The sequence below is a fragment of the Mus pahari genome, chromosome 10 (genome assembly GCF_900095145.1).
Source record: "Mus pahari chromosome 10, PAHARI_EIJ_v1.1, whole genome shotgun sequence".
Classification (NCBI taxonomy): domain Eukaryota; kingdom Metazoa; phylum Chordata; class Mammalia; order Rodentia; family Muridae; genus Mus; species Mus pahari.
In genome coordinates, this window is record NC_034599.1 from 49,058,357 (window position 1) to 49,067,659 (window position 9,303).

A 9,303-nucleotide genomic window follows, 5' to 3' on the forward strand; every position below is an offset into this window, starting at 1 on the left:
AGTTCGAGGCCAGCCTGGTCTACAGAGTGAGTTCCAGGACAGCCAAGGCTATCAGAGAAACCCTGTCTCGAAAAACCAAAAAAAAAAAAAAAAAAAAATGAAGGTGAGGAACAAAGGCCAGTGTAAAAAGGCAGGGGAAATCTGGAAAATACTATGACAGAAAAGGCTGAATGTGGACCCTACACAAACATCCAGGTAAAAAACACGGGTACAGAAGTCGTGATCAAAGGCTAGGAGAAAACTCCAGGCTCTAACACTTGCTGAAAAACCATAGTCAAATACTGGGTTAATTAAACGCTATGTGAAAAGCCTTCGTGAATACCCATGCCCAAACATGGGTAAACAAATGGGCAAAGGAGCTGGGAGCAAAATCTTTGCAGAAAGTAAGGCAAAAAATCATGGTGATAATTGATGGGGAAAATGTGGTGTGAGAAGGTTTAGTGAAGATATCAGAACACAAACCCAGGCACTAGAGCTGGGAGAAAAGGCTACTGGAAAACTCTGGGCACAGGCTGATGAAAACTTATGTTGAAAATGCAGGAGAAAAACGTGGGGAGTAAATTCAGTGCCAACAATCCAAGAGAGAAATCTGAGAGAAAATTATGGAAACAATATTTGTGCAAATCCTAAACAAAAAGTACAACAGAAAGGCTGGGTGTCATATCCTGGTTAAAATGCCAGTTTAATTACTGAGGGAAGATGTTGGCCCAAAAATTCATACAATTAATCTAAGCCAAATATATATATGCACAATATTAGGGAGAAAATCTTGGCAAAATGTACTGCACAGAGGTGGATTCTGGTAAATATGCCAGGTGAAAATGCTGGGCAAAACTTCAGGGAAAAATGTGGGAGAAAAATGTGGGAAAATTTGACGGAATGAAAGGTTAGGAGAAAATCTGGCCAAAAGCTAAGTTGAAGATCACTGTTAAAAATTCCAGGTGGAAGCCAGGCACGGGTGGCTCATGCCTTTTATCCCAGTACTCAGGAAGCACAAAGATGGGTCAAGAATCCTGGTAAATATGCCAGGTAAAAGTGTTGGGCAAAAAGGTCAGGGAAATCCAGGAGAAAATGTAGGTGAAAAATATGGGAAAAATTACAAAATGAAATTACAAAAGACTATGAGCAAATCTGGGCAAGAGTTAAAGTTAAAAAAAAAATCACTGATTAAACTACCAGGTGAAAATATCATGTGAAAGGTTAGGGAAAAAAACCAAGGGGGAAAAAATACCACGCAAAACCTATAAAAATGAAGGTGGGGAACAAAGGCTAGTAGAAAACTCCTGGCAAGAGTGCAGGATGAGAATCTCAAATAAAAATTGTAGCTAAAATGCCAGGTGGAAATCCTAGGTCAGGCCAAACAAGCTGTGGAAAAATTTAGGGGATGAACATGGGGCACAAAACCATGACAAAAGTAAAAATGAAAAAAAAAAAGCATATATCCAGGTAAAATATCCTATTAAATATGCTAGATAAACTTTGCTGAAAGAAAGGTCCAGCACAGAAATTCAGGAGAAAAAAATATGTAAAAATAAAAAGGTAATATAGGCACAAAAGCCTACATCACCACCTTGTGACCAGGTTATAGGATGGTAGTCCATTAGAAGACCTACTACATTTTCTCTTGCTACAGTGAGACAATTAGCTCCAGAGGAGAGAAACCCATGAGGCTATGAAGAATTTGTGTGGCAGCCCATAGATATACTAGATATCAAAAGGTTTAAAAAGCAGTGGTAACTTATAGCATGCAGTCACCTTAGGTAAAACAAAAACTTAACAATTGGGCCACACAAAATCGTGTAATTCTGAAAGATTGGAAAGATTTAATATCAGCTATCTTAGAGTGGCTTTCAACCACAGATACTGACATGGTAGAGAGGTGAGGTTTCAGCCATGAAGCAATGTGATAGAACTAGAGGTATCAATATTGTCAAGAATCAGTTGCTGGATGAAGGACAGTATGCTGATTTACAAGTACAGATGCCACCTTAGTGCAATGTGATAGAACTAGAGGTATCAATATTGTCAAGAATCAGTTGCTGGATGAAGGACAGTATGCTGATTTACAAATATAGATGCCATCTTAGAGAAATGTCATACAGCAGCTTTAAATGCTTGGGACAAGGTTGAACAACAGGGAAAACTATCTGAATCATTTGCAAAAATAACTCAGGGCTCAGACAAATCTTTTACTGATTTTTTTTTTTTTTACAAAGATTAACTTTGGCAGTAAATAAAATAACAATGGATCCACATGCAAGAAAAAGTTGAACTGGGTCTTTAGTGTTCAAGAATGCTGACACTGAATATAAAAAGGCTGTTAGACCTTTAAAGGGCAGATCCTCACCTATTTATGAATGGATTAAAACACTATGGATATTGAACCTAATGCTTGCAGTTCTGTTATGATAGGACAGCTCAACTGCTAAAAGTATGAGAGCTCAGAATGTCAGATATTTTGACTGTGGAAAACCAGGTCATTTCCTAAATGACTCTAGACAAAGAGTCCCTAAGCATTATATTTTTCTCTAATCCATTATTTTCTTATAATCCAGAGAGAAATTTTCCTGGAATATGTAAAAGATATGAAAAGAGCCCACACAGAGATTATGAATGAGATCATTTAAAGATATATGAGGTAATTCCCTGCACTCAGAAAACAGCCTAAGGAACTTTGCTTGAGACTGATCAGAAAACATGACCCATTCATTCCCTGTCAGCTAAAAAGAGTCTGTTCTAGAGAACAACTAGATAATTTGATGCCTGATATGACAGATAGCACTGCTCTAAGCCTAATTACCCAGATGGATAGAACAAGAGATTCCTAAGATACTAGAAAACAAATATTTTTGCAAACTTCTATAAATGATACAAGAATGCAGTTAGATGGACTCGAGATTGAAGCCTAGTAGATACCAGATGTAACAATGATTTCACAAGATTCTTGGATCCAACTTGGCCACTTCAAAAGGTAGCTACACAGCTCCCAGGGACTGAGACCTTGTTTCAGATAAAGAAAAGTCTAAAGATAGATAGACCATAGAATATAGGTAGACTGGTCTATCTATACAGTATTTCAAAATAATGAGACATTAGACAGATGATTTGTCTCTTGACAAAACTGTGCTAATTTATAACATAAAAATTATTGCTTTAAACTTATAATGAACTTATGGAGCTAGTAACACCCAATGTTTAGTTAGATGCTAGTCTTAATGGAAAGACATGTAAACAATTCTGCTGTAACATCCTATCAATCTATGACATGAACTATTGCCTTAAACTTACTATGAACTTGTGAAATGTAAAAGTGCTTTAGGAAACCATGTGATCAATTATCCTGAGAAAGTATAAATACTAAGAACATCAATAAAGAAGTGATTTAGCCCTTTTCTTCTTAATCCAGTATGTTTGTCACTGTGTTTGCCTGAATTTTCTCTTTTCTGTCTTTTCTGTTTTCTTTTCTTTTCTTTTCTTTTCTTTTCTTTTCTTTTCTTTTCTTTTCTTTTCTTTTCTTTTCTTTTCTTTTCTTTTCTTTTCTCTCTGGTTCATGAAAAGTTAATGAACTCTGAGCCTCTCACCTGGCCAGTGAAGGTCCCTTGAGACAGAAAGAAAAGAGCCAAGTAAATAATCCTTAATTTCCTTAATCCCCTGCTGCTATTAGCAGAAGTCAGTGGCTTTTGGCCACAGAATAGCAAAGAGTTAAAGAAGGTAGAGATGGCCAAAAGTAAGCAGCTCTGGCCGAGTAATCACCAACAGAAGAATTGCCAAAGATAAAGCAACTTTGGCCACCCACGGTTGTCAATTCCATACCCCCCTTTTCCTTGCTGCCTTCCTCAGTTTACCTTGTGATGTCTGGCTGAATTCTGGCCAACTTTGCTATTTATACATCTACAATATGTAATTCAAAACAGAGATCATCCATTGTACATAACCCATATCCGTTCTCATACACGTTTTCCAGGAAAATTGACAGTAGGAAATGAGGATTATTTGGACCAATTACTAATAGAAAATGTATTGTAGGCTTGAAATTTTCATAAGAGTCATCATGCAAACACTAGAAGTTTAAAGAATTTTTTCTATAACCTGGTGACAAGCCAAGGAAATTATGAAAATTGTCCTACCTATTCTTTATATAACCAAACTCCATTGTAAAGGACCTGAAGGACCCAAAGGAATGAAATTTGGCAGATAGATGTGTTTCATTTTTGCAGAGTTTAGAAAATTAAAGTATGTACATCATACAATTGCTACCTGTTCAGGATTCCAATGGTCTTCTGACTTGAATTCTGAAAAAAAAAAAGATTCTGTAATTACACATTTATTAGCAGTGATGGCTATCTTTGGTATACCTTTATAGGTTAAAGCTAATAATGCTTTGCATATGTATCTAACATAAAACATGTTGTGGGCATACCTTATAATCATACAGGTCAAGCTAACTGCACTTTTAAGGAAATGCTCATAAAAGCAAAGTGAGATATAAGATCTCCCATATTTAGATTACATAATGCTTTATTAACCTTAACCTTAAAAGTGCCAGTGATACAGGTAGCACAGCTCCTGGAAACACTGCTGAATTAAATCATCCTATATACTTTAAGGATGTGTTAACCTCAGAATGGAAATCAGGAAATGTACTGGGTTAAGGAAGAAGATACATTTTTATTTCTACAGGAAACGAAAAGCTATGGATTTCTCCAAAGTTAATAATGATTTTATTTGACCATGAAAGACTTCTTGAAAATCTTGACTCAACATGAAAGATGCAGAAGAGATGTAGAAGAATAACAAAGCAGGTAATGTGAATGTTGGTCCCCCTATGTAGGAACAGCTCAAAAACTGGCTGAGACATGAATATCTCTGTGGTAGCCAGTGAATCTTGTTGGCTACTGGGTCCTCATGACTTATTATTACATGCAATCCTTTATAGGGCATTAATGGGGATTTATATTACTCTATTATAGCTGGCTTTGCAGTTCAGATTGACTTGTAAAGACTGACAGGTGCTTCTCACCTGCTCAAGCACAGAACAGAGAATCACCTTTAGCTGATCTGTGCACACCACACATTCCATACACGTTAGAGCAGAAGTGTCCCTACAATCTTACCTCTAAAAGCTTGTGTGTTTTTAGGGCAAAAGGATCAGACACCAATGAAGACAAAGCAATTAGCTCCAGGTGATCCAACCTCATCGAATGCCTCAATGGCTGTTTCCTCAAAAAATTCGCATCCAGGACACCTTCATTATCACACTGGCGACAGATAGTCCAGCCTCACAGATTACTACGTCAGCTAATTCCTGCACTTTCCTAGCCCCAGATGATCCCACAGAACCTGGTCAGAGAATGAAACAGCCAATTCTATCAGGTCTTCTGAGTCAGTCGTTATTTGAGAATTGAGCAGAGGTGGAAGCCCACCGTTACAAATGGTACATTGACTATGGGGCAAGAAATCTAAACTTAGAGCTTGAGGAAAAGTCTTGGAGGGAGGGAGGGAGGGAGGGAGAGAGAGAGAGAGAACCAAAAGCCTCAGTACACTTCCGCAGGCACAGCTCCTTGAACTGGAGGCCTGTGAGCTAACGCAGCTGGCAGATTAGGGGGCTGCACCTGGATCTCTCGATCTGGAGCTTTAGTGGACTCCCCAGGCACAGCAGAGGGACCGAAGAGCCTGGGCCCATAGGAAACCAGCTTGTGTCCGCGGGAAAAGCCTGCGATGGCCCAGAGCCTTAAAAAAGGCAGCATACACTATGGCCCAGAGCCACCTTCTCAGTGGGTGGAAGTCAGAGGGCAAACAGTGGCTCCGGCCCCAAAACCAGCAAGGATAACCTGTTAGGCTGAGCCAAGGAGGCCAAGCAAACCTTAGACATGTGCTGGCCCGAGGAGCCAGGAGACGCACAGGAGGCCAGAAGGAACATTTACCTGGAGCTGCGCAGGAACTGGAAAGCCCGAAACTTCTGAACTGGTAAGGCATTAAGTTTGAAAACAATAAAAGAGAAAAGAAGTTGTGTGTGAAAAATAATGGGCAGATAGATATAGATATATAAAATTTAAATCACATAACATGAATAGGAATAAGACACATGAAGATGAAAAAAGAAACAAGCACAGATATATTGTAGCTAGTCTTCAAAATCTCAGAGATCTACAGAGTATTTATTAGTTTAGCATAGATGTTTTATTAATAAAAGGCCTTTCTTGACAGTGAGACGTGTCTGCTCCTTGCAGCAACCCCGTTTTACTTCGAAGAAGATAATGAACACTGGAGAACTTCCGTATGGAATGTGCTTCTATGTGGCAAGCTAGCCACTTAGCAAGAAACTGCCCTTGTTTCGACTGCTGACACACAGGACGAACAGGATGCAGGGAATTCAACTGCCAAGCTATGCAAGGTTGTAGTGGGTTGAATATGCTTGACCCAGGGAAGGGCACTATCAGGAGGCTTGGCTTTGCTACAGTAGGTGTGGTCTTGTTGGAGGAAGTGCCTTACTGTGAGGGTGGGCTTTGAGACCTTCCTCCTAGCTGTCTGGGAGTCTGCGCTCCTAGCTTCCTTTGGATGAAGATATAGAACTCTCAGCTCCTTCGGCACCATGTCTGCCTGCACACTGCCATGCCTCCTGCTATGACGATAATGGACTAAACCTCTGAAACTGTAAGCGAGACACAATTAAATGTTAAAGACAAATCCTTTAACATTTCTGCTTCACAGAAAGGTCTATTAGGTATTCTGTGCCAGAAGGCCAACAACTCACAGAAAACTTGGGTGCCAGTCCAGGTAACCAGCAATCTCTTTCATTTCTCTAGTTTTGGAAGCTTCTTGCTATACACTTCCTGTTTACTCAAGTCATTATTCTTCTTCTCAGGTCTCTGAAGGAGTTAAAGACTAGATAGTTATAGTCTCATAATTAAGCTTTAGTTGTTTAGGATTTAAGAAAATGTTTTAAGATCTAATGGGATGTTATTAGGTTAGAAATTCAAGTTATGGTAGTAGATGGTTTAGGTACAGAACTTTCAACTCACGAAGATAGGATAGATAGCAGAGTTCTTTCTCCAAGTTTGCCAGATTCATATGTACTGGACATTGTGAAGATAATTTTTACTTGATAGTTTTCATAATTGTTCATATTGCATATAGTTTATTGATGTTAGAGAAAAAGTCTTTCATTGGACTAAAAGAGGGAGCTGAAGAGAGAATCTCTTATGTACTGTGTGGAAGCAACACCTCTCAATAAAAATCTGATGACCAATGAGTTGAGACAGGATTAGAAGGTGGAACATCTGGCAGAGAGAGCAAGAGGAACTCTGAGAGAGTCAGGCATGGGAGGAATTGCCATCTGTACTGAGAAGAAGTTGGTTGTGTGAATATCAGGAGAAGAAACCAGCCACGTGGCTGAACTCAGGATAAAATAAACGGGATAATAATTTGAGTTAGTCAAGATATTAGATTAGCTTACAGCCTAGATATATATTCATACGTAAGCCTCCAAGTTGTTATTTGGTAACCCAGCCTTGGTTACACTTAAGCAACCCATTTAAAATTTAATGTAAAGTTCTAGTCTTATAAAAGTTACTGTTGTAAATTGTTAATGATAATTTAGAAATGCAAGTTAGCGATCAGTCATCTATAAACAATCAAACTTGTATTCAGATTAAGCACTGGCTTAGTTAATTACAGAAATCAGCTTTCTTTAGCCTCCTATAAATGCTTTCCAAGTCGTACAGCAGGTAAGTACCTAGAAACAAGCAACATTTGTCTATTTAGACATACTTTAGATGCACGGGTTATCCTGAAACACTTCAGAGATCTGAAGAATATGGCATTTAAGATGCTTTGATAATAAAATGGCTTTTTGTGACAGAGAGCAGCTCCTGGTAGCACCCCCATTCGCCTCCAAAAATGATGAGGACCAAAGAACCTCCACCTAGAGTTTTCTTCAGGTGTGGCAAAGCTGGACCCTGGGCTACACACTGCCCTGTGCCTCACTGATGACAGCACACTGTCCTGGACACTAGGCTACACATTGCCCTGTGCCTCAACTGCTGACAGCACACTGTCCTGGACCCTGGGCTACACACTGCCCTATGCCTCGGCTGCTGACAGCACACTGTCCTGGACACTGGGCTACATACTGCCCTGTGCCTCGGCTGCTGACAGCACACTGTCCTGGACCCTGGGCTACACACTGCCCTGTGTCTCAGCTGCTGACAGCACACTGTCCAAACTGTGAGCAAGCAGGACACTGGGAAATCAAATTCTGCACTTTGCCAAGATAAGGTAGGAACAGTCCTACAAAATTCCTGCTTCACAGGGAAATCTGTCAGATCTTCTGGATCTGGTGGCTGAAGATGGATGTCCCAACAACATAGGGTAACCTTGGGTGACTGTTCCAGTAACCAGTAGTCTCCGTCATTATTATAGACTTGGAAGATGCTTGCTCTGCACTTCCTGTTTACTTGGATAAAATTTATCCTTCTCAGGTCTCTGATGGGGTTGAATACTAGATAGTCATGATTTTACAGTTTTCCTTGTTTTCAGATTCAAAAAGAAGATATATAAAGAGATATAAAATGTGTAAGATTAAAGACATAAAATCTTAAGTTGTTCAGGGTCTAAGGAAGTGTTTTAGGGTCTAAGAAGATCTTCGAAGGTTAGTAAATGCAAGTTATGAAGGTTGGAGGATATGAAACATTAAAGAGTGATAAGAAAGTGATTTAGATATAGAACTTTGGACTCACTAAGATAGGATAGAAACTGAGTTCCTTCTCCAAGTTTACCAAAAACAAATGGACTGGGCATTATGAATATAATTCTTACCTTATTGTTCTCATAATTATTCTTATTGTGACTAGTTTATTGATAATAGAGGTAAAGCCATTTCTTAGACTAAAAGGGGGGGATGTTGGGGTGACCTTCTTTGTATAAAGGTAAGTCCTTGTATTTTCAATTGTTGATTGCTGACCCAGCACAGAGCTAAGAGCTGAAAGGATTTTGGTGATATTGTCATTGCTATGGCCCATCACTGGTTTTCTGCATGTAAATGCTTGTCCTTCCTCACCTGCCCAAAAGATGAAGGTCAGGCAGCCTTCAGTGCCTAAAGGCAACCCAAGAGATAGACCTGGTGCCTGGTGTTGTCTTTCCACTGATTGGTTCAAACTGGAATGTGTCTTTTGTGTAATAAAGAGCCAAAGGTCCAGAGCTGGGGCAGAAAGTGTTGGAGTGTGACTTCTGGGGAGAGAGGGGGGAGAGAGAGAGAGAAAGAAGAAGAAGAAGAAGAAGAAGAAGAAGAAGAAGAAGAAGAAG